Source organism: Thermobia domestica, chromosome 3 (genome assembly GCF_964235325.1).
Source record: "Thermobia domestica chromosome 3, izTheDome1.hap1.1, whole genome shotgun sequence".
Lineage (NCBI taxonomy): Eukaryota > Metazoa > Arthropoda > Insecta > Zygentoma > Lepismatidae > Thermobia > Thermobia domestica.
The window spans coordinates 345,722,265-345,749,092 of record NC_137456.1 but is presented as its reverse complement, the minus strand read 5'-3'; the positions used below and the strand labels follow the sequence as shown (position 1 = coordinate 345,749,092).

The window sequence follows — 26,828 nt, the reverse complement described above, 5'->3', positions numbered from 1 at the left end:
AATCTGAAAATGCTACCGAAATAATGTTATTTAAGAATCTATCAGACGAAAGATCATGAACCTACAATGTCCTATATAGACACAATAGTGCGCATTCAAGAATGACTCAAGAAAATTAAGTGTTCGAAAAAATCAAATCTTTAAGTTTTACGAGGGGAGGCTGGAAATCACAAAGAAGAAATTTACTTGGAAGAACCATTTTTATACACTATTCAACGTATTCTCTCCGAAGCTCAATACACTTTTCACAACGATTTTGTAACATTTCTAACCCTTGCAAATAGAAGGTCGTGTCCTGCTGTGCTAACCAGCCCTGCACCTCCGCAATTGTGTGCCTCATCGGATGGAAAATGTTTGCCTTTGAGATGTGGGAAGAGGTCATAATCGGAGGGGGCGAGATCGGGTGAGTAGGGTGGGGGAGGTACACAATTGAAGCCCAGATCCACCAGCAATTGCATGGTTTGATGAGCCTTGTGGGAGTGAGAATTGTACTGTATAAACTGAACACCACTGCTCAATTTTCTCTGATGTTTTTTTTTTTCTTCAGAGTCTCCTTCAGCTCAATCAAATAGTTGGAATAAACCCGAGAATTGATGGTTTCACCCTTTTTAAGATATTTGATAAGGATGACACCGTTCATATCCCAAAACACCGATGCAAGCACCTTCCCAGTTGATCTTTGGCTTCGGAACTTCTTCAGTCGAGGAGATCCACTGTGGTGCCACTCCATGGATTGCTGTTTAGTCTCTGGATTATAGAAGTGCAGCCATGTTTCATCTTCCGTCATCAGACTGCGCAAGAACTCACCAGGGTTTTAAAACTTTTGCAAAATTTCCTATGACATCTTCACCCGTGTACTCTTCCGGTCAGCATTCAAACATTTTGGGATTTATTTGGCACTGACCTTCCGCATGTCCAAATATTCTGCTATTACGACACCTACACGCTTACGCGATATCCCCACGCACACAGCAATGCTTTTGATCGATATGCGCTTATCCTCCATGATCATGTCATGCACTTTGTCTATGTTTTCCGTGGTCACTGCACTTGAAGGTCTGCTTTAGCGAGGTTCATCTTCAGTCTCACGATGATCAGTCTTAAAACGCCTCACCACTTCGCTACTGTTGTATATCCAGGAGTGTGTTCCCCGATAGTATCCTGCGAAGTTTTATGAATTTCCATAGAAGATTTGTCTTGCAGCACAAAAACACTTAATGACACTACGAAGCTCATTCTTCTCGAATTTCCTTAGATCCTCCGCCATATCTTCATACAGAACCTGTAACAAAGGAAATAACAATGATAAAATGATCATATACGGGATGAGAAATTCACAGTATATGACCTTTCCAATGACTACAATGATATCTTTCAATTTTTTATATTTTCTTGGTGATTTCATTAATTTTCCAACCCCCCTCGTATGTCCCACGGTGATGCCTGCTTGGCTAAAGGAGACGGTGATGATGAGATATGGGTGAAGAAAGTGGGAGGAAACGGGAGAACCCCAAGAAAACCTACGCACACGGTGTATCTCCTTGACGCTAGTGGGGATTGAACCAAGAACCTCATGCACCATAAGTGAACGCTCTACCACTGAGCGAGCGCGCTCCTAAAACATTAAGTGTTGTCCTTACAAAAATGATGATAATGATAATAATAATATTGTCTTCATACAAACAAAATTAGTACATAAAATTTTAATCATATATTGTACGAAACGTAATTTTCTTTTCTTAAACACTGAACCTTACATCTTGCTGATATTGATATTGATAAGCTGACATTGAGAGCAGAAATGGGACGGGACTAAAATACGGGACAAATGCCTGTCCCGACTAAATTGACGGGGATGCGGGACACTTGTTTCCAAAAAAGAGACTTTCCCGTTTTTACGGAACATATGGCAGGCTTACTGTTCCCCAGATATTGGCCAAAAAAAGTTCCGATTTCGGGAGATTGAAGGAGCCATATCTCTGGAACTGTAAGTCATAAAGAGATGATATTTTGCGATTTTTCAATTTTGCGCATGTGTCTTCGCGAAACAACATATTGTAAAACGTTTTAACAGAACTCTTAAACAAAACATGTAGAAAAATTAGTAGGCTACTCAAGGAAATTATAAATGGATGGATATATTATAAGAATTGTTAATGAGTATAATAATAAAGTATATAAAACAATTGTGCGGTGTTATGCAACAACCAGTCAATCCACAAAATTTAAAAAAATGATTTAACTCTGCTGGAGGGTTCAAACATATGCAGGCCGGTAGCCAGCCCAAAAATGTAGGAGGGCCCGATCCAACCATATTACAGTTCATCACCATATTATAATTCATTTGCAAGCCTACCGTGAAAATTTTAGGGGACAGCAAAAATTTACGGGGCCGTCCCTAGATCCCCCTGGATATGGGCCTGAACATATGTAAGGAACATACCAAAAAATTCTGGTAACGCGTTTGCGATCGGTCTGCCATCTACGAAGAGAAAAGTTAACCCACATACGGTAATATCTTGTGAGATCGAGAAACCTATAACTGCGATTTCCCCAAAACTGACTCGTTGTGGGTTGAATGGTTGTTGCATAAGAACGCCCAATTGGTATAAACTCTAAGTTAATAAGAAAAATGTATTCTTTCTAAGTTCGTTCTGGTAATGCTCTTGGACAAGGGCGCCATTCCTGGGGAGCCGCCCCCTCCCCAAAGCTCATGTGGGCCTCATGTATTTTTATGAATATATATTTTTATATGTATTTTTATTGTTACATGTATTTTTTTATGAATGGGCCCCCCAAAGTTACGGGGAAATCGGCGCCCTTGCTCTTGGAGCATTCTCAACTCTTTTTTTTTTTTTTTTTTAAATATTCTTGCTTATCTTTTGAGCGCCTAAGCCCTCGGTCTCTACTCACCACGTAATTTCCTATATTAACGTGTGCCATATAGACGGGTTTACTGTTTGTGGATTATAGCACCAAATACTTTTTTAAAGGAACTTGGTTTACTAAAACTACTTTATATATTTACTCTGTCCGTGTGTTCGTCCGGATGGCAAAAGAATCTCAAGACTTGCCGTGTAGATTATCAATTTTGGGCAGGAAGGTCAAAAGTTAAGAGTTCATTGATAGAGCATGTAGGAAACAGAAAATGGGAGAAATCAGCCTTTTCTGGTTTAAACGTTGATTGCTATAGAGTTAAAACGGTAATAGATAGCGAGATAGCGGTTTTCTGCAATCAATTAAACAACCAAAGGATACATTTAATCTCCGCCTTAACTCTCTATCAAAACCGAAAATGATAGACATCCATTACAACTCACGGTTTGAAGATTGATGTACACTCATGTCCAAAATTATTGTCACATATCTATAACTGTCTTCTTGTGAGAATATAATGAGAATATAATTTGATAATGATTTTCAAGGGTACTTTTAATACTGATACTATGTGTATAATCGGGACAGGTGTATTTGTGGTAAATTTCACAGAAAAAGAATTATAAATACGAAAATTAAAATGAGTAAAATAAAATGTTACTAAATGGACAATAAAATTTTATTTTCGTTTTATTGTTCTTATTTACTCCTCTTTTGACATGAAATTAGCCACATATGATTCAATGCCAAACGTAGGTCACAAAGCTTCGTAGTTGTTATAGATTTAGGCTTTCTAAAGTTAAATAGGCTAAACTAACAAGTAATAGTGTCACATGTACACCCCGTGAAGGAGTTTGGTTTATATGACTTGATATTTTCTCAATAATGTTGAAACCGGAACTAGTAGTAGATTTCTATCACTTCCGTTTCTAGTAAAGTGATTAAATATATTCTCTAGACACTTAATTGATTGCCGAAAGCCGGTTATTACTATATATTACTTTTTTTTCTTTTTACCTCCATAGCCATCAACGTTCAAACTGAAAGTGCCACTTCCGGTTGATTTGAAGCGATTTGAATAGAGAGATCACAAGAGATACCGGGCGAATTCGTTATCAAATTATATTCCTACAACAACATATTTATAGACATGCGACAATAATTTTTGGACGTGAGTGTACATCCAACAAAAACAATAAGGCATAACAAAAAGCAGATTTTTTGGAATCGACTCAGCGTTCTAAAAGTAGTTTTAGTATTCTCTGTGATCCCTCTATTCAAACCGCTTCAAATCAACCGGAAGTGGCACTTTCAGTTTGAACCTTGATCGCTATGGAGGTAAAAAAAAAAAAAAGTAATATATAGTAATAACCGACTTTCGGCAATCAATTAAGTGTCTCGAGAATGTATTAATCTCTCTACTAGAAGCGGAAGTGATAGAAATCTACTACTAGTTCCGGTTTCAAAATTAATTGAGAAAATATCACGTCATATAAACCAAACTTCTTCACGGGGTGTACATGTGACACTATTACTTGTTAGTTTAGCCTATTTAACTTTAGAAAGCCTAAATCTATAACAACTACGAGGCATTGTGACCTATAATTGGCATTGAATTATTTTCATTGCATTACACCTCATTTGTTAAAAAAAACAACACAGATTGAGGTGGATCACCATCCGGAAGTCAGTACATATTTCAGCTCGTTCTCTTAACTACTACGCAATGGAACGTTACCTATTTTAAATATTGTGTTATAAAATAAAGTTATGTTTCAGCTATTAATACAACACAAGACAATGGTTCATTTGGTTGTATCTTCTGATATCGAAAAAGATAACAAGTTAAAAGAAAAATATTTAATTCGTTTTACAATGAGCACACAAGATGGCACTTGATGTTAGATCTTACAAGAAGTGCTCAATTTTATGAAATATTTATTTGAATATGTAAAGTACTTTAAAGTAACGATCTTATTACAAAATGGATATATTGTTTGACCGTTTTTCGTGTTATGTTTCACATTTTATTTAAATATTAATTTACATTTAAGGAAATAGATTGTGAGAAGAAACTTGCGCAGAACACCGTAATGCATTGTTGCCAAATTTGTACGTTTAATTCCTGGATTCCAGCGTTGCAGTTCGAGAAGCGTAACTTAGCTGTGAACTGCAGTAAGAGTTAAAAACTAATTTCTCCAGTAAGTATCCAAGCAGAATACCATGATTACTTCCTTTATTATCTGGGACCAGTAAACACTCGACACTACCTGGCAACGCCGCACTATTTAAGCAGATTGTATCATAGCACCGAGAACACCTAGTGATCCACCTTAACATAATTGGCTAACGTTCCTAAATATATATATTCCGCGCTACGTAGTAGACACAGCGAACTTTCCCTGTTATTATTATTTATTCGGTGATTCCAATTCAAAGACGATAGACCCTCCTTGTTTCTGGCACAGAAAAAGACATTTACGCACTTCCGGTGAAAGAAACAAAATGGCCGTGAATCTGCAAGTGCCTACACACAGAACCGGAAATAGCCTCTGTGCCTTGACGTTATGCGTATTCCGTGATAACTGTATCGAGATTGCAGACACGAACTTCCGATCAGGAGGAGCCGGTTTATGTGTACCCCACTGATATGATGAGTGGAGGGACCTCGTAGTTACACGACGTGTAGAGGTTCTCAGCTGGGGGAAGGGGAAGGCAGAACAGAAGGTATGTTGAATATGGACAGATTTCGTGCGTGAGTGTCAGAATACGAAACATACAAAAAAAAGAAGGGGAACCTTATATTTTTACGTAAAAAAATGAATGCCTGCATGATATCACATGAAGAGCAATCCATGTCCACCCTTTCGCTATCCTAGAATATTCTGCAACCCCTATTTCTTTCCGTGCAGTCGGTGATTTGCATGACCGGTTAGACAAGTGGCTTTTCACATCATCTCATTTAACATCACACACACACACACACACACACATATATATATATATATATATATATATATATATATATATATATATATATATATATATACAGCTAAAACGGATAAACATGGAAATCAATCCCTTCCACACTCCAAAGAACTTTGATTGAAAAGTTCATTAAACACATTGATAAGCCATTAAATGTTTCATTCTTAAAATAAAAATAATTATAGCTTAGTAGTAACTATAGGGTATTGTAGAAGTAACGGGTTCCGTTTACCGGAGCTGAAAGTATTGTCATATTTACCTCAATTATCCTTTAAAATAAGTACACTACTTCCTGTTTTCACAACTACCGTTCAGCTGGTCCAGCGCTAGTGCTCACCTCTTTAGTTCAGGTGGTCCCGGGTTGGATTTCCGATGGGAGAGCGTGAACGCATTACGGTGGGTTCGCATTTCACCTTAAAATGTAGGTGAACATTTTCACACGAGTATAGCGTAATACTCTGTAGGTAGAATCAATAAAGTACACAGGATGTAGTTCTTCACCTTTTATAACAAAAAGTCGTATATAGATATTATACAAAGTCTGCATTGAAATATTCTCTAAGTTTGTAATTCCTTTAAAATTAGTGTTTTTGTATGGAAAACAGGGCCCCTAAGCATACTATGTTGCCTTGGGTTGACACAATGGTGTTCTAGCCTAAAGCCTCGGGAGTAGGTATTGTAGGTTATGATCAGTACAAGATACTGGTGATTTCTTGGTTTCCACGTGCTCTCTTATAGCCATCCTTTGGAGGGGTTGTCGGAATCCTTCGTAGTTCTTCGTGTCCACTTCGTCTCTTCCAATAAGTGATGGTTTTCTTCTATCGGCTGCCATTATTTATTTACAAATGATGAAAATACGTGTTCATAGTATGTGTGGGCATACGGAACCTTGCAATAGGCTAGGTGTTGAACCAAGAAATAATTCTTGAATGTTTAAATTATGTAAACGTATTATGTGTAACACCTGTAAGAAATGTCTAGATAGGAAAGATAGAATTTCGATAAGATACCCAAGTATTACGTGTATTAAGTTTGGAGATGATGTGGCTTATGTTTCAAAATCTGGAAATTAATTTGGTGTCAGAAGGCGTGACGAATACAGATTGAAAATGTTAGGTTGGTGCGAATGGAATGTCCATTCCAGGTGCGTCATTTCCAAAGACCAAAAGAATGAAAACTGTCAAATTAATAAAAATAGTCACTATCTGCAAACACACACTTTTGCCATCTCTCAGCCATCTTGATGGGATTCCGTGGCAAAATGAATCTGAAAAAAAAAAGAAATGAAATATTTAAGTTTTACATCCCACGGTTATGCCGGTTAGGCTAAAGGAGACGGTGATGAGAGATGAGTGAAATGGTGGAATGATGAAAGTGGGAGGAAACGGAAGAACCTTGAGAAAACCCACGAGCACGGTGTTTGTCCACCACAAGGTCCACACGGCGCGAGCTGGAATCGAACCAGGGACCCCAAGTACCGGAGGTAAACGCTCTACCACTGAGCCACCGCGTGCCCAAAAGGAATCTGGAGTCTCCGGTACCAATAAGTCTTCAACCGCAACCTACACCGCCCAATTATTAAGGAAAATCTTCTCTCCTTAAGAAGTGGTCGATATGTCGCAAGATATGGTAATCAGTGGGAGAGATATCGGGGGAATACAGTGGGTGTGGACAGGTTTCATGTTGTAACTCATGGAGATCCTGGGGCTCAGTGGTAGAGCCCTTACCTTTGATGCATGGGGTCCCCGGTTCGATCCCCGTCCAAGTAAGTTTGTGGTGGGCAACATTATGTTCGTGGGTTTTCTCGTGATACTCACGTTTCCTCCCTCATTCTCATTCCACCAATTATTTAATTATATTCACTTGCCTTAATCATTCATCTCTCTTTAGCATAAGGGTATAAGGGCATAATCATGGGATGTTAAACTTATCCCATGGCATAATTATGGGATAAGGGCTTAAAGGGCATAATCATGGGATGTTAAACTGAAAGACTTCATGGAGAGCCTGTACCGCCCCCTTGCTTGACAGGTGGGTGAGCAGTGTCAACATAAGAAAAGCAAGTCTTATGACCATTGCTGGATGTTTGTGGGCAAGTTTTCGGTGCATTTCAAATGGAGTTAAATTCTAAAATTTCGACACGTCGTATGGGACTGCGCGGCACAATAGTTCGGAACCTTAGTATATATAAGCAGTGTTACTCTTTAAGACATTGACGGATTGATTCTATTAATGAATTTAGCCATCAAGGGCGCACCTATAGAGGGGTCCATCGAGTCTGAACCCCCCAAAACTTCCAAATTCAACATACATTTGTATACTTTCTGAATAAAACTGTACTTGTTTATCAGGGAAATGATTGATGTAGCATGAAAATTTGAACTTACACTTCATCTCTTATAAAACAATCTTGTCTTATCATTTTTTCCCTGAAAATATAGGTGGAAGTATTTTACAATTACTTATCGTCTATTCGGGTGAAGAATAATACCCATTCAATACTACATAGACGTAGTGGCTTATAGTATTAGAGCCTCCTCCCCAAAGCTTAGACCTCTCCTAACAAAAATATAGGTGGAAGTATTTTACAATTACTTATCGTCTATTCGGGTGCGGAATAATACCCGTTCAATACTACATAGACGTAGTGGCTTGTAGTATTAGAGCCTCCTCCCCAAAGCTTAGACCTCTCCTAACAAAAATATAGGTGGAAGTATTTTACAATTACTTATCGTCTTTTCGGGTGAAGAATAATACCCATTCAATACTACATAGACGTAGTGGCTTATAGTATTAGAGCCTCCTCCCCAAAGCTTAGACCTCTCCTAACAAAAATATAGGTGGAAGTATTTTACAATTACTTATCGTCTTTTCGGGTGAAGAATAATACCCATTCAATACTACATAGACGTAGTGGCTTATAGTATTAGAGCCTCCTCCCCAAAGCTTAGACCTCTCCTAACAAAAATATAGGTGGAAGTATTTTACAATTACTTATCGTCTTTTCGGGTGAAGAATAATACCCATTCAATACTACATAGACGTAGTGGCTTATAGTATTAGAGCCTCCTCCCCAAAGCTTAGACCTCTCCTAACAAAAATATAGGTGGAAGTATTTTACAATTACTTATCGTCTATTCGGGTGCGGAATAATACCCGTTCAATACTACATAGACGTAGTGGCTTGTAGTATTAGAGCCTCCTCCCCAAAGCTTAGACCTCTCCTAACAAAAATATAGGTGGAAGTATTTTACAATTACTTATCGTCTTTTCGGGTGAAGAATAATACCCATTCAATACTACATAGACGTAGTGGCTTATAGTATTAGAGCCTCCTCCCCAAAGCTTAGACCTCTCCTAACAAAAATATAGGTGGAAGTATTTTACAATTACTTATCGTCTTTTCGGGTGAAGAATAATACCCATTCAATACTACATAGACGTAGTGGCTTATAGTATTAGAGCCTCCTCCCCAAAGCTTAGACCTCTCCTAACAAAAATATAGGTGGAAGTATTTTACAATTACTTATCGTCTTTTCGGGTGAAGAATAATACCCATTCAATACTACATAGACGTAGTGGCTTATAGTATTAGAGCCTCCTCCCCAAAGCTTAGACCTCTCCTAACAAAAATATAGGTGGAAGTATATTACAATTACTTATCGTCTTTTCGGGTGAAGAATAATATCCGTTCAATACTACATAGACGTAGTGGCTTGTAGTATTAGAGCCTCGTCCCCAATGCTTAGACTTCTCCTAACAAAAATATAGGTGGAAGTATTTTACAATTACTTATCGTCTTTTCGGGTGAAGAATAATACCCATTCAATACTACATAGACGTAGTGGCTTATAGTATTAGAGCCTCCTCCCCAAAGCTTAGACCTCTCCTAACAAAAATATAGGTGGAAGTATTTTACAATTACTTATCGTCTTTTCGGGTGAAGAATAATACCCGTTCAATACTACATAGACGTAGTGGCTTGTAGTATTAGAGCCTCGTCCCCAATGCTTAGACTTCTCCTAACAAAAATATAGGTGGAAGTATTTTACAATTACTTATCGTCTTTTCGGGTGAAGAATAATACCCATTCAATACTACATAGACGTAGTGGCTTGTAGTATTTCCCCCCCTATTGCTTGGATCCCCCCCAACAAAAATTTCTGTGTGCGACCGTTACTCACTCTAGCTACTGCAAAGAACAAAATTTAAAGAATTAGCTTCCATTCAACAGTGATCGTGTGAAGTAAGGACGGAATAACAACACAATCTTATAACACCCGTTGCGCGCTCCTAATAAAAATGCAAAACCAGTGACGCACCAGTTTCCACCTTCCAAGTTAGATCAGTGAATCAAAGAGTTCGGTCACTCCCCTGTCGTATGGAGTCGATCAAAGTTATCCGATGTTAACCAAATTTGGCATCATTTGGTAGATGATGAATTTGGTACGCATATGTAAATGTTACGATGTACAAGCCTTTAGTTTCCGAGTTATGGGTAAATTTAGGATTTGAACTTCATCAAATTTCCACAAGAAAAAAATCTAATTCCTATTTCGAATAAATATACAATTACTTAAACGTTAATTTGATCCAGAGGAAAGGTAAATGATTAGCGGTTCATGAACGACGTTGTAAGTGGAGGATCTACTTGTATTGATAAATGCAAATAACAGTGTCACAGCGCACGCCAGCTAAAGAAGTTTGGTTTGTTACGGTGTACTCAACGAAATAATTGAAATTGAAATGTTTATATTTCCCTCAATCAACCATCCATTCTCCAATTAAAACTCCAATTTAGAAGGGAGAATGAATAATTGCATTTGAAAATTGAAAATATTTAAACCTTCGCTATATCAGGTAGTTTCATTTCAGCGTTTTATTCTACGGACAATTAGTATTTTTCGCCCTGAGTGTTATACTAACCCGCTAATCTCAACAGTCTTGCGGGCTAGTCTATCAAGCAAGGCTTATATCCATAGTTGAAGGGCTCTCTGCAATAACAAGGTAAGTTAAGTGAAAATGGTTTTGAGTTACAAAGCTTCTAAACTTAAAGTGCAACGTGCAAATTAATAGGAGTAAATCTGTGTATACATATATGGTTATGGGGAAAAGTGGTACAGCACCTGGTCTGTGTTTTGGAGCATAAAATGGCGAATACCGAAAATGCGGAATAATAAAAAAAAAATGGAAAAGTGAGCATTTATCTTGTTATTGCATAACCTGAAATAATGGTGAAAAGAAAACGGACAGTAGGAACACATAACGACGTGGGTTGCAACGTTTATGTATTACAACACACAAGGATACAAAATATCAACAATCTGAGCTCTGTAAGTAACAAAATCAGGCAACTTCACTGTCCTGAGCCTTGTTTAAAACTTCAAATCTGATACGTCCATTTCAGATTCAGAATCCGGGAGCACGGATTTAAAAAAATCAGCAGTGTTCCGCACGTTCTTATAAAACTGCTGCTTGGCAAGAGTAACAAGTCATAGCACAGCTTCTACATCTTTCTTTGAATTCTTGATTCCTGGTTTGGTTGCTTCCTTGAGGAAGAACAGAATGGTGTTCAGTGGTGATGCCTCCACGGAATAAGCTTTTTCTCCTACACCACTATATGTTTATGAAACTGACACAAATCCATGTGGGGGTTCACCCCTCCTCCTTGCCCGATTTACTAGTAAATTCAAAAACCGTATTCGGAATAGATATTCGAATTACAAATCATGACTTTTGATTTCCAAATCCGACATCTGAAATTCGGATTTAAATCCGAATCCGGATATCCGGAATTCAAATTTTTTAAAATCCGAATATCCAGATTTTTGACAGCATTGTTTGAATTCCCACATTAATATCAAAGAAAGGAGCAAAACACTGCATTTCGCCCTTATTTTGGTATACTTCTTTGGCAGAATTTACGATTTATCTTTCTCTTTCATCCCTTCCGTTTCTGTCATTGTGATTCGATTGCTTCGATTCTGTCCATTTCGAAACAAAATGGTCAATCATGTCTCCGTACCAGTGATTTCACCCTTGAACCAACCCTTGAAAACAAAGTTACAGACATATCGTGTCGCCTCCTCGCATCTACCAGTGCTTGCTTCACTAGCCGCAAACAGCGGCGCCCTCTGTTATCCGCATCGGGAAACAGCGACTCGATGGAGATGAATTTTGTTTTTCCCACAACAGACGCTTGGAATATGCACCAGAAGTGACGGAAAAAGAAAGCAAGTCCACACGCCTTCTTTATCTATGTTTTACCAGGAATCAAGTTAACTCGATTTACCTTGTTGTTGCAGAGGGCCCTTCAATTATTCCTATAGGAATACATGGAAACCAAATTTTAATTATGCATATCTTGGAGTCAAGTGGATGGATCACTTCCTCAATAAACTCGATTTTTTACTTTTGATCCTTTACCAGTGGCGGTTCTAAAAGGTAGACCCAGACCCCAAACTATGATAGGTAGACTTATATCATGAGTTCACTATACACTTTCAAAAGTATATAAATAATAGCTTAAATTATTTTTGTCACTCATAACCTTGGGGGCCCAGACCCCCGGCTGTGGGATAGAACCGCAACTGCACATCCCAGCCAATATTGAGACATTATTGCTGTATCGCCGGGCCAATTTGAAAATCGAAAAAAGTACCAAAATGTACTGCATTCGGTTATATTTGGTTGGATTACATTACGTTACGTTAGATTACGTTATTAGGCGTGTAGTTTTACTATACGGATCCATAATATAAGTAGTAGTAGTAGTAGGGAGTAGTAGTAGCAGTAGTAGTAGAAACGGGTTAGAAGCCCCGCAGGGGTTAATTGGGTTCTGTTCTCGACATGAAATGGGCAAATTAAAGACTTGCTCAAATTTTTCTTGCCCCTTTTACAATCTATGGATCCGTATAGTAAAACAAGTGTACCTCTCCGCGAAATAGTTCATCCGTCTCCACATACAGTGCCGCTTTATAACATCAAAAACAACCAAAAAATACAACCATTTTCTTAACTTTTACTCTTCCCCTTACCTGGCTTTCACTCATTCTTCCTCACGAACTTAAATAAATTCTCCAATTGACCCGCTAAATTTCTTAAAATTGGTCCGGCGATACAGCAGTTCACCCATTATTGATCGTGATCAGTGATGAAAATTTTCCGGAAAATTTTGAAACGGAAAATTTTCTGGAAAATTTTCCGATTCATAAAAACATACTCCACTTATTCCTACATCGTTGTTTAGTCGAGATGTGAGGTGGAAAATTTTCTTCTCTATTTTTCCGGAAAATTTTCCGTTCTTAACAAATATCAGTGATTAAGTAACAATTCGTCAGTATTCATAAAATTGATTGAATTCATATATAGAAACGTTAAAAAGTGAAAGATCGTTGAAAGAATCTGAAAATTTTCATGGCTTAGACAATTTTCAGTACGATGTAAGAACTAGTGGAACAATTTTTCATGAATCGAAAAATTTTCTGTCCTGTAGAATGAAAATTTTCCGGAAAATTTTCCGATTCATAAAAACATACTCCACTTATTCCTATATCGTTGTCTAGTTGAGATGTGAGGTGGAAAATTTTCTTCTATATTTTTCCGGAAAATTTTCCGCTCTTAACAAATATCAGTGATTAAGTAACAATCCGTCAGTATTCATAAATTTGATTGAATTCATATATAGAAATGTTAAAAAGTGAAAGATCGTTTAAAGAATCTGAAAATTTTCATGGCTTAGACAATTTTCAGTACGATGTAGGAACTAATGGAACAATTTTTCATTAATCGAAAAGTTATCTGTCCTGTACAGTGATGAAAATTTTCCGGAAAATTTTCCGATTCATAAAAATATATTCCACTTATTCCTACATCGTTGTTTAGTTGAGATGTGAGTTGGAACATTTTCTTCTCTATTTTTCCGGAAAATTTTCCGTTCTTAACAAAGATCAGTGATTAAGTAACAATTCGTCAGTATTCATAAAATTGATTGAATTCATATATAGAAATGTTAAAAAGTGAAAGATCGTTTAAAGAATCTGAAAACTTTCATGGCTTAGACAATTTTCAGTATTATGTAGGAACAAGTGGAACAATTTTTCATGAATCGAAAAATTGTGTCCTCTACAGTGATAAAAATTTTCCGGGAAATTTTGAAACGGAAAATTTTCCGATTCGTAAAAATATACTCCACTTATTCCTACATCGTTGTTTAGCCGTGATGTGAGGTGGAGAAATTTCTTCTATATTTTTCCGGAAATTTTTCCGTTCTTAACAAATATCAATGATCAAGTAACATTTCGTCAGTATTCATAAAATTGATTGAATTCATATATAGAAATGTTAAAAAGTGAAAGATCGTTTAAAGAATCTGAAAATTTTCATGGTTTAGATAATTTTCAGTGCTATGTAGAAACAGGTGGAACAATTTTCCATGAATCGAAAAATTGTCTGTCCTGTACAGATTAAAATTTTCCGGAAAATTTTGAAACGGAAAATTTTCCGATTCTTAAAAGAATAGTCCACTTATTCCTACATCGTTGTTTAACCGTGATGTGAGGTGAAAAATTTTCTTCTATAGAGAGAGAGAAACGCTGTGTAAAATTTTATTTCCCAACTTGAAATACACAATTTTCCGGTTCCCGAAAGTTAATTGGAAAATTATAATTTATTGCTGACTAACTTTCCTCTACTGAAATTCAATTTTGTAGCTCTATGTGCAGTTAAATATAGTGGAAAATTTTCCACCTAACATCACTATACATAATATCCAAAATTGTCAGGCCTATGAAAAGTGTTTTCCACTTGTTTCTACATCGTGATGAAAATTTTCCGATCTATGAAAATTCCTCTCACCTGTTTCTACAGAGCAATAAAACTTTCCGATTCAGAAAACCGTTGTTTTACTTCTTGCTTCGAAATGATGAAAACTTTCCGACTCATAAAAAATTCTTCAATTTTTCCATATAAGACAGAAAATATTTCGATTCATGAAAAATTGTTTAACTTGTTCCTACATAGTACTGAAAATTGTCTGAGCCATGAAAATTTTCAGATTCTTTAAACGATCTTTCAGTTTTTAACATTTCTATACATGAATTCAATTAATTTCATGATTGCTGAGGAATTGTTAGTTGATTACTGATATTTTTTTAGAACGGAAAATTTTCCGCCTCACATCACTAATCGTGATACGTCCAGGCAGAATAAATATATAAAGGAATTTTTTGTAAACAAATTTCCTTAGAAACCAATAAAGAACAATTTTTCCGCACGAAATTCAGTAGTTATAGTACCCGTAAAGTTTTCAATTTTGCCGCCCAGATTCTTAATCTGCGCCAAAATAGGTAAATCATTATATACTGTTTCTTTTTTCCCTTTTTATCTCGCGTGTTTTTCCGTTGTCCTGTTCTTTCCTCGGAAGATTTATCAGCAAAACCGTAGCGTTTATCACCATAGCAACCGCTGCTGATAATTACCCCTAGCAATCACAGAGTACGCTAATCCAATTATGCGATGACTGTCTGTAATACAGGAGCCAGATCTACGACGAGCTTTTTCTTTCAGATTCACCAACATTAGCTCCGCAACTTGAATAAAACAAAAAAATATATATATTGGAACGCAACGGCAGCGCTCTTCGTTTTGTATGTTTTTCCCACCTTTTAATTCCGTTTTTATTGCGTGTCTTGTAACAAACTAAAAACTTGTCACCTAGGTGTCGCTGCTGATTGTTATCTCGTTTCTAGAGCCTTTAATCTGGACTAGAACGGAAAAATAGGATTAAAATGGATGAGTAATGTTCCGCATTCATGCGAGTACATAGTTTACAAATACTTAGAACATTCTTGTTTTGATAACTAGTTGCACAGGGAAAATTACTGTAAATACTAACGGGTAATAGATATTGCTTAATCCATATTAATATTGGAAGAGATATCTAGAGTGAGGGTTTAGATAATGTTCAGATTCTGCTTATATTGAATCAATGAAATTTAATTTAAAATATTGGTATTTTATCAGTTAATATTCGCTAAAAGTGGATGTTTGAATTTTTCAAGAATAACACTGAGTGAAACAAAACAATTTTAATAACTTATAACCATAATATGGATACATCAAGCATTTCAAACGATGTGCAATGTGTTCATTGTAATAAACATTTTCTTAGCCAAAGAGGCTTATCCATTCACACAGGCAAATGTCATCACGTGATACGCAAGAGTAGGGCCTAAGGTCAGTAACGTGAAACTTCAACAGCCTTCCAACTATATTTCGGATTTATTAACCTTAGATTTCAATGACAATTCTTCTGAACTTTTATCCAAAATTAATGATCTTATGTCTCATTTGAAGGCTAATGTTCCGGTTCATCGTCGTGTCCCGCGCGGTGCTCGTTCATCAGTAGCTGATTCTCTATGTGATATTATTCGTAATATCAACAACACCAATAATGTTGATTCTTGGATCGACCTTCTAGTTTTCCCTTACGCAGTGCTTTGCATCCCGCCGCGTTCTGAGAGAGTAACTAATCTCACCACTTGGATGAAGCTAAGAGTCAGAAACTGGAGGGAACATCATCGTGAAGTATTAACGAAGCAGCATCGAGGGACCAACAAACCTCGCAAACCACAAAAATCCGGTTCAATCAATACCAAGAGCATCGAACAAAAATTAGACGTGATGCTATCAGACTACTGATATCCGATGACACTCTGGCTACACCAGATACGTCAGTACTACATGCTGTCAGAGAAAAAACATCCAGCCCACGCTCACTCATTCATCAATCCCGAACCACCTGAGGACTCGACTACAGTAACTAAAGTCTCTTCCATCGAATTATTAAAGGCCATAAGATCCTTCCCCTCTGGTTCGGTAGGCGGAATGGATTATCTCCGTCCCTCAGTCTTAAAAGATCTACTTATAAATCAAGACTTTGATTCAAAGTAACACTTAATCACATCCATTTGTGAATTTATGCACTTAATTATATCTGGGAAAGTGCCGACCATTTTTTTTTTGTGTGTGTGTGTGTGTGTGCTTCACTTATAGCACTGAAGAAGAAAAGCGGTGGAATTCGCCCGATAGCTGTTGGCAATGTTTGGAGACTCTTATCAGCAAAAATTATCTGCTTCCGGATACGAGATTCATTAATCACCACACCAACTAGGGGTCTGTATTCCATTCGGAGCAGAATCAGCCGTACATGCTGCCAGAATGCACTATTCATCTTCCAATACTGAAGTGAAAGCATTTTAAAAAATGACTTCCGCAACGCCTTTAATGAACTTAATGTTACAATCTGTGAAAGCTAACTTTCCAACTTACTATCCATGCATCTACCAATGCTACTCCGAACCAAGCAATCTTTTTATAAGTGATAACATAATTCACTCACAATGTGGAATACAGCAAGGTGAGCCACTTGGTCCAGCACTGTTCGCCCTAACCATCCATTACATTATTAAGGATATTAACAGAGATTTAAATATCTGGTACTTAGATGACGGTACCATAGCTGGAAATATCGACGTAGTACTGCGCGCTTTTACTAAAATTCGTCTAGGAGCTTCATCTATTGGATTGTTTCTTAGCTCTATCAAATGTGAAGTGAGTTTTCTGAGCGCCAAAGTTGATGAAGTCCATGACCTTTATGAAAGGTTTAACGAAGTAGCACCTGGTATCAAACTCTTATCACCTGCCAATGCGGAACTTTTAGGGGCTGCCATCTCTACCGAATCAAGAGGCAAAATTTTATTGGATAGCATATCAGAATTAGAATTCTTCTTTTCTCAATTATCAAAACTTTCTGCACCCTCCGCTTATTATTTACTACGAGCTTCACTCTCACTTCCAAGATTACTATATTTCGTCCGTTGCTCCCCTTCTTGGCAGGATGATAAATTACTTGACAAATTCGACCATACTCTTAGAGCAGGACTGGAGTCCATTCTAAACTGTTCTTTGAAAAACAGTTCATGGTTACAAGCTTCCTTACCGATTAAGAATGGAGAGCTTGGGATTCGTCGAGCCATGGATATCACCATACCTTCTTTCCTCGCATCATTCTATGGCTCACGAGAACTAATTGGATCTCTTCTTCAACAGGAGGTTGCCTTAGACTCGATTCGAGATGTACAAGAATGCATCGATAAATGGGCTAGTCTGGTTGGAATGGATCCCCCACCTAACGACAAAAGACATGTTCAGTCTGTTTGAGATGAACCTATAGTCAAGCTTCGTTTATCTTCACTCCTATCATCAACTAATAACCCAGATGACAAAGCCAGGCTGTTAGCTGTCTCCTCCTCCAAAAATGAAGCATGGCTTTAAGCCCTACCTTCTCACACACTCGGCTTACACCTTTCTAATTAGAGCTTTCGTATTGCTACAGCTCTGCACTTAGGTGCTAATATTTGTGAGCCTCACTACTGTCCTGCTTGCAACACATATGTTGATAATAAAGAATTACATGGTCTTTCATGTAAAAAAAAAAAAAAAAAAAAAGTGCGGGAAGACAATCTCGACATCATAATGTAAACGACATCATTTGTAGAGCCCTCGTATCAGCGAGAGTTCCTTCAATAAAAGAAGCAAATGGTTGTTGCCGCTTTGATGGTAAAAGGCCTGATGTCATGACCATGTTACCGTGGAAAAATGGAAAAGCACTAGTCTGGGATTTCACATATTCCGATACCTTTGTTCCTTCCAACTTATCCCATTCTTCAATTCAGGCAGGTCTCGTCGCCGCTCACAGAGAATCAAACAAAAGACTAAAATACACAAACTTACTGGACAAATATTGGTTTGTAACAGTAGCAATAGAAACCAGTGGGTCTTGGGGTCACGAAGGATGAAATTTCATTAATGAAGTTGGTCATCGAATATCGGTCAAAACTGGTGATCCCCGAGCTACTGCATTCCTTTTCCAACCTATCAGATCGCCATCGCTTTTAGGCACATTACCTCCTGGTAAAGAACTGGACGAGGTTTTTCTTCTATAACCCACAATAAGACGGAAGTAGAGACATCCTAGGAGACTGACAACCACTTTGACGATGTTCATGAAGAATGTTTTGAATCCAGTTTGGATAAATATAAATTCTTGAAAGTAATGGCTAATACCGGTAACTTTGGGAGTGGTAACAACATTATCTATAAATTTTACTTTGTTGCTCAAAATCGTTAAAGACCAGAAAGATATTGTTGTCAAGCTGTCCGATGTTTATTTTGGAAAAAAATATGATGACTACAGATAATCTATGTATTCTTAGATGTGCTTATAAGGAAGAAATAATGCCCATATTCTTAAACTTAATATATTTCTAAGATCAAAGATGTATGCATATAGAACGGAGGTGCCTATAACTCAATAGAACTTTCAAATTAATGTTTTGTTCTGTGTTTCTTCTTTCAAAGTAGATTAATAAGTATTTCTGCATATTTTCATGTTTCTTTTTGATCTAAGTAGTTTAATATTGTTTCTTATTTATTTTTGATTCAACCAGATGAATCAACTTGTAAAAATATATTTAATTATGTACTGAATTATATGTACCGGTATATACTGAATTATGGAAAAATCGATATTACTAATTGCACCCAAAAGCGCCGATGGTGGAGGACCGGGCCCGCCGAATGGTCATGTGGATCCCATGTATTTTTATGAATTTATTTTGTATTGTATTTTTTATGAACACACAATATTCGACATAATTTGAATTCGATTTGTCTTAAAATCCTCATATATGCCTTCCTAGACCCTTGTCTGCAAACACGCACATGTGAATGCTTTCTCCCCAAAGTAACAAAGAAATCGGCGTTCTTTACTGCGCCTACCTGCTTCGCTGGCCAAAACTAAAGTTCAGATAGATTTTTAAATGTTATTTATTTTGCTTTCCTGATTGTCAACCTAGAATAAAATCGATTGAAAATCACGATACAGTTATCCACCATAAAACAAGGGTGTAGCCACAGGAGGGCATATGGGGACCCGCACCCCCCAAAATGAGACACCTGTTATGTGTTCATTAAACTTAGAGCAACGTAGAATATGAAAGAAAAAATATTGTTAGAAAGTAAACTACTTCTACACGTTAGAATAATTAAAATATGTGAAATTAATCATCCACTCTGACAGTCTTATCTCCCTAAGTGGATATTTTCTTCCAGTTTTTTTTAATTTTATTTTATTTTTGTACGATTCATACTCATATGAGAAACGTAAAGTCAAATAAATGAACTTACAAGGAGATATGATGGATCAGCGCTGACCTCTGGTGTTAGGAGTGCCCTGTTCGACTCCAGGCTAAGTGAATTTGTCGTGAGTAACATTGTTTCCGTAGGTTTTGTCTTGCTTCTCCCATTTCCTCCTGCATTCTCATTCTACAAATTATTTCGTTATGATTCACCTTCATTAATCATACATTCTGTTTAGGAAAAAAGAGCATAAACCTGGGCCCTAAGAATAGAAATTTCATTTCACTTCAAATGATTTTCATAAATATTTTTTTTCTTATAAATAGTTTATTTTTGTATTTCCCACAACTGTGACTCTAACTTCACGTAGAGCTCCCTTGCGGCTAAGTGGTTAGAGCATGCGCCTTTGGAAGTCGCGTGTTCGATTCCTGACGGGAAGTCATGTGGTTCGGATCCCACGTTAAGCTGAAAGTTCACGTCTCATATAGCCTCGCTGCTGAAAGGGTTACTAAACTTAAATCAAACTAAATCAATTCTAATTTCATGTGCTGTCATGAAATATGCTTCAATAAGGTAGCACACGAAAAATATAATAATAATAATAATAATAATAATAATAATAATAATAATAATAATAATAATAATAATAATAATAATAATAATAATAATAATAATAATAATAACATGTATATAGTGAATTATCAATTCTTTCATATTCTGAAAAGAAAAGTTTCGATTTGCGTTTAGTACGAGTATATAGAAAGCCTACCCCACCAAAAAACTTCATGGACTCTCCCCTTAGAACCACTCGCTGGCTACACCCTTGGTCTGAAATTTCCCTCCAAAATATGTAACACCAAAAAATTGCTGCTGTGTTCCCGGAGGTATAATCTTGTTTAGAAAATCTTGGCCAACTATCTTAATTTAGAAAGAAATATTCTGGTATCCGTAAGTCGTAAATTCTAATACTTCGGCTCTCGCAATTGGCTAAAGAAAACTCATACTTGTTTGGTTTGATTCCAAGTTATAGGTAAGAGTGTAGGATTTTCAAAGAGAGATGGGTGATCACGTTTTTTGAACAAGACTGTACATATTCATTCACGTGCATAAGCAGTACGCTTAATTTTTGAAGAAAAAGTCAGATTCTTTTCACATTGTGAAACTATACGGTAGATTCCCGAAGTAAAAGGAAACAATATTGTAATCAGAAAGGCTGGGTTTACCAGTTCTGATTTCAATAGATGTACAGGGTGGCCAGAAAGTGCCTTTACACTCGAACTAAGTGCGTGTAAGAATGTAAGATGTTAAGATATTTAAAATTTGAACCTTCCATCCTTATCATTGATATGGCAACAGTGCTCCTCACCTGAATTGCCACGTGATTGCCACCTAACTGCCACATAAAGGACTATATTGCAATTAACATTGAAATCAGAAATAATTCGTTTTTACCGCTCCCCAACCCTCTTTGTTGGTCCAGTGGGTAGCATGCGTTCCTTTGCCACACTGGCTGGCGGTGTGATTCGTAATGATGGGAGAGGATTCAAAAGTCTTTCATTTTAACGTCCCTCGATTATACTCTTTATGCTACGGGAGACGGATGATTAAGGCAAATTAATGATGATGGAGGAATTAGTAGAATGAGAATGTGAAAGGAAACGGGATAACCCACATACTTACTTTGGGGGATCCAACCAGGGGCCCCACGCACCAGAAGTAAGCCTTTTAGAAGAGGTAAGCCACCATGACCCCCAGGGAGAGCATTAAAATTTGAAGTGATGTGGATTCCATTTTAAATTGTAGGTTCTCGTCTCCTATAGCTTCGGTACTGAAAAGGGACGCTAACTTTCAAACAAGAAACAACCAAATCCAATAATTAGTCCATGTTGAAATAGAGGATAAAGTTCGAGATTGACAGTATTCTTGGGACACTGGTTTCATATCAGACAATGGTAATCGCTGTCTCTTACAATTTTTGCTCTGATATTTGTCAACACACGTATGGACAAACACTGCTTCCCGTACTCCTGTATAGCATAATTTGAAAGTCTGTTTTTCACGTAATAAGTACAGGGAAAGTCAAAATGACGGACTCGATTTTAGAAATTAATTCAGTGAAATCAAATAAACATATGTTATTGTGAGGCATGCGCTTTAAAAGATTAACTTTCCAAGTTTAATTTACAGGCAGTGTTTCCACTTTCTACCGCTAAGAGTCACTAGTGAGCAGTTAAGGAAAATGGCGTTGACTAGAGAACAGAGATCTTTCTGTATGTATATTTATCATGTAAATTATTCCGTGATTAGTTTACAACGGCATTTCCGTACCAAATACCGGAGAGAACTATCTACGAATACGGCCAAGGGCGCCGGTCCTGGGGGACCGAGGGGGCCCGGTCCCCCCCAAAGCTCATTTGAGCCCCCATGTATTTTTACGAATATATATTTTTATATGTATTTTTTATTGTTGTATGTATTGTTATATGTATTTTTTATTGTTGTATGTATTGTTATATATATTTTTGTGAATGGGCTCCCCAAAGTTACAGGGAAATCGTGCCCTTGCATAAAGCTATTCGTAACTAGTATGAACACTTCAGAGATTCGGGCTGCATCTGTAAATGAAAATAGACTGGCTTAATATTGATTGTATCACGCCACAAGATTTGGCTGGAGATAGACTATTCGCTTGACATGTGCCGTGCTACGCGAGTTTCGTAGCACATATCTGACAATAACATATGCTTAATTAGATTTCACAGAATAAATCTCTGAAATTAAGTTCATCATTCTGAACGTATGTGGATAATACCTAATTGTACTTTCCTTTAACGATATACAGAAATCAAGTAATATGTTTCGTTGATTTCCTTGGTTTCACTTCATCATAGAGGCATGGACATACACATTTCTTGCAACGTTACCTTAAAGAGATATTCCAGGGAACAATGTTGTTTCCTGGACTCTTATCCCGCACCGTCGACTCTTAGCCTGTGTGTCGCTGCCGAGCGATTTTGTTTATGAAATTCCAATTTCGTTGATCCGATCCACTTTGGAGGGTTCTAATCCCACAATCTGCTGCTTCTGGTTGATGGAGCAAACATGACGGGAACAGGAAGGGACGAAACCGGTCAGTCATGTGACCAAAAACTTCTATCATCTCATAACAGGAGCCCACCCTCCTATCGCACACTCTGCGCCACCCTTGTTCCTACTTTCAAATAGGATATTCTCATCTCCGCTTGAGAGAGAGGCAAAAAAAAGAAAATAGTTTTTGATGGAGCTTACGTATTTTTGCTGATAGTGTTTACTGGAAATCGGATAAAACCAATAATGGATACCTATGTTGATTGTCTAGAAAATCAATAGATTGATTGCAATTACATTTTCCAACAGAAGTATACATATTCATAACCTGAGGACATGTGTTAGATTTTCTCTTTAGTAGCTAATTTCGATGATTACCTCCAACGTCATTTTCCAACTTTTTTTTTGTATCGATTAAGCAGATTGATAGGGACCAATATGAGGTTCGAGCCACTGGCCTAATTTTTGTGATATCTTCGTGGCTGAATGACTAATGTGTTATCTTCTATTCTCGTGGTCCTGGGCTTGATACCCGGTTAGGATACTTCCTTCGAATATAAACTAGTGATGATGCCAGGTTTAATTTTTGGGGAAGGGCAAGCGGAGGAGCAGACAGAATTTGTGCTCACGCTAATTCAGATTCGCTCTCGCTAGCCCTATTGGGACTCGCTCATACTTAAGTTCACTATCTTGAATGCAACTAAAGCTCATTAATCTCTAAAAGGCTCTCGTTAGTTCAGACTTGCACTTGCTCATGCTAGATCTCGCTAACTCTATTGGGGCTCGCTCATACCTAAGCTCACTATCTTGAATGCAACTAAAATTCATTATTCTCAAAAGGCTCTCGCTAGTTCAGACTTGCACTGGTCATGCTAGATCTCGCTAGCCCTATTGGGACTCGCTCATACTTAAGCTCACTATCTTGAATGCAACTAAAACTCATTAAACTCTAAATAACTCTCGTTAGTTCAGACTTGCACTTGCTCATGCTAGATCTCGCTAGCCCTATTGGGACTCGCTCATACTTAAGCTCACTATCTTGAATGCAACTAAAACTCATTAATCTCTAAATAACTCTCGTTAGTTCAGACTTGCACTGGTCATGCTAGATCTCGCTAGCCCTATTGGGACTCGCTCATACTTAAGCTCACTATCTTGAATGCAACTAAAACTCATTAAACTCTAAATAACTCTCGTTAGTTCAGACTTGCACTTGCTCATGCTAGATCTCGCTAGCCCTATTGGGACTCGCTCATACTTAAGCTCACTATCTTGAATGCAATTAAAACTCATTAATCTCTAAAAGGCTCTAACTAGTTCAGACTTGTTCATGCTAGCTCTCGCTCGCCCTATTGGGGCTCGCTCATACTTAAGCTCACTATCTTGAATGCTACTAAAACTCATTAATCTCTAAAATGCTGTCATTAGTTGAGACTCGCATTCTCTTATCCTAGCTCTTAATACCCTTATTGGTACTTGCGCTTCCTCTAAACCAGGATATGGCTTAAATTGTGATATAGAACTTGTGCTTACATGCGCTTCGTGAGTTTAAATATATCCGCTCCAACAGCGCAAAATTGGGTATTCCTGTGCCAAAACGAACTAACTACATTTTTTTAAATGAAATTAAGATAGAGTGACACTTTGTGAACTGAGAGTTTTATCATGCCAGAATAAACCATGTTCATAGCTTCTTTAGTTTGCTAAGGGATGGTGTAAGTTGTTATGATGAGTGAATTCTATGGCAAGTGATGAACTTTTCAGTTCTCAACACAAATGTCACTCTATTTCAATTTCATCAAAAATGTAGTTAATCCGTTTTGACATGGGACCACCCAATTACAGTACCATGGTATTTCTCCCGGCAACAGGAGATAACCGTATGAATAGAAACAAAGATTATATTAAAATTTGTTTCTGTTTCATTTAGTAGATACTTTTCCTTAGTGCATTTCTAATACAGTGGTGCCCACAAGGGAAGACATGACACAAGTTTTATAAGGGAGTTGACAAAAAAATGTACAACAATATAAAACTTAGTAAAAATATGTCATCAACAGTTATGCCCGAGATGGGAGATATCGGAACTCTGAATCCGAGTAAGTTTTAAATTGGCTACTATTGTTTTATTTTCTTGAAGAACATATTGATAGAAGAATTCAAATGATTGGTTCGTTGACCTGGAGTTTAACGGTCCTTTCAGCACCGAGAGTACATTGCACAACGACCTACAGCTTGACATGGGTTCCGAACCACATTAACATACATCAGGAATCGAACCTGGAGCTCGTTCGTGGCTAAGCGGTTAACGTACGCGTCTTTGGCGCTGGAGACCCGGGTTCGATTCCACGTTAATCAGTAGGTCTCGTGTCATATAGCCTCGCTGCTGAAAGGGAAGTTAAACTCAAAATCAAATCAAATCAAAGGAATCGAACCTGGGTCTCAGAGATCGACCACAGAGAAGATGGTCATCTCTAGCTTATAATTATAAACTATACTTTGGAGTTTCGCTGATATTTTTTTTCACTCTTTCGTTAATTGCTGTACTGTATTAAAGTTTCTCAGATATTATTGTGAAAAAAAATTAATTTACTTTCTACATTTTAATTTTTTACTATACACTTTTTTCCCTATATGGATTTCTCTCTGCATGAACTTGTGGGTGTAAAACTTTAAAACCTGCGGTCGGTCGCTGCTATTCTATTTGTTTTGCGTGACCCTTGCTCCCGGATAAATAATAAACATTTATTTCCCATTTAATCCTTGGAGAGCCGTGCGTGTGAGACGGTTACCACGAGAACCAGCCGCTGGTAAACCTTCCAGCCGCACCACCACTCATTCTCGGCTATTGCACCCTCGGCTCTCGGCGATTGGGGAGGAAAAACCAACCCTTTTCTTCTGCAACGGTCAGTTGGAGAGAAACCGTGGGCGAGGAAAGGGTAAAAATTACAACACATGGGACTACATGTACCGGTGTGTGTATGTATGACAGAGTTGCAATCCCTATCCGTGTTTGGATTTCTTTTTTGGGTTTTAGATAAAATAAAATAAAGTGTTAAACATAGCGCTATTTTAGCCCGTTCATTAAAAAACACAATTGTAATTTTAGATTTTTCTGTACTGGCTACAAACGAGCTAGATTTGAAATTCAATGCATTTCTCCGAAAACCGAGGTTCTACGCTTTTAATAATCAAATTTAATTAAATTTTTTCATGTAATAGTTAATAAACTCTCGTAAAGACAGGAGAGGAGGCACTTGATTTCGTGTATGGGATATTCGGAGGAGGATTTTGCAGTGAGAAAAGCTAAATTTAGACAACCAACATTTCTTTGCTACTGTGCAGGTTGCATAGAAGCTAGGGAATGTTACGGATTTTAATCGGGTTATGGATAGTTACCGTTACACATGCAGATGTTAACGGATTGATTTCATTTTAAAAAATCGACCGAGATAATTGCAATAAGAAAAGCTACTTACCCTTACATCATAGGCAACTAACATTTCTTTGCTACTGTACAGGTTGCATAGATGCTAGGAAATGTTATACATTTTAAACGATATATGGATAAATACCGTTATCCGTGAAGATCTTAACGGATTGACTTCATTAACGATTTCGGTCGAGATAATTGCAAAGCGAAAATCTATTTATCCTTGTATTATAGGCAGCCA

The 26,828-nt window shown here is 37.3% G+C and overlaps 1 protein-coding gene and 1 long non-coding RNA gene across 11 annotated transcripts in view; one reads left to right on the top strand and one right to left on the bottom strand.

Moving 5' to 3' along the window:
• Positions 1-26,828, top strand: part of sick (sickie) — a 1,461,343-nt gene that overhangs the window by 216,972 nt on the left and 1,217,543 nt on the right. The window lies entirely within an intron of this gene.
• The window catches only part of LOC145682054 (uncharacterized), an 83,490-nt gene continuing 57,811 nt past the window's right edge, over positions 1,150-26,828 (bottom strand). The window contains exon 2 of the long non-coding RNA XR_014130885.1: positions 1,150-1,282. This is a non-coding gene — a long non-coding RNA (uncharacterized LOC145682054). The remainder of the gene's footprint in view (positions 1,283-26,828) is intronic.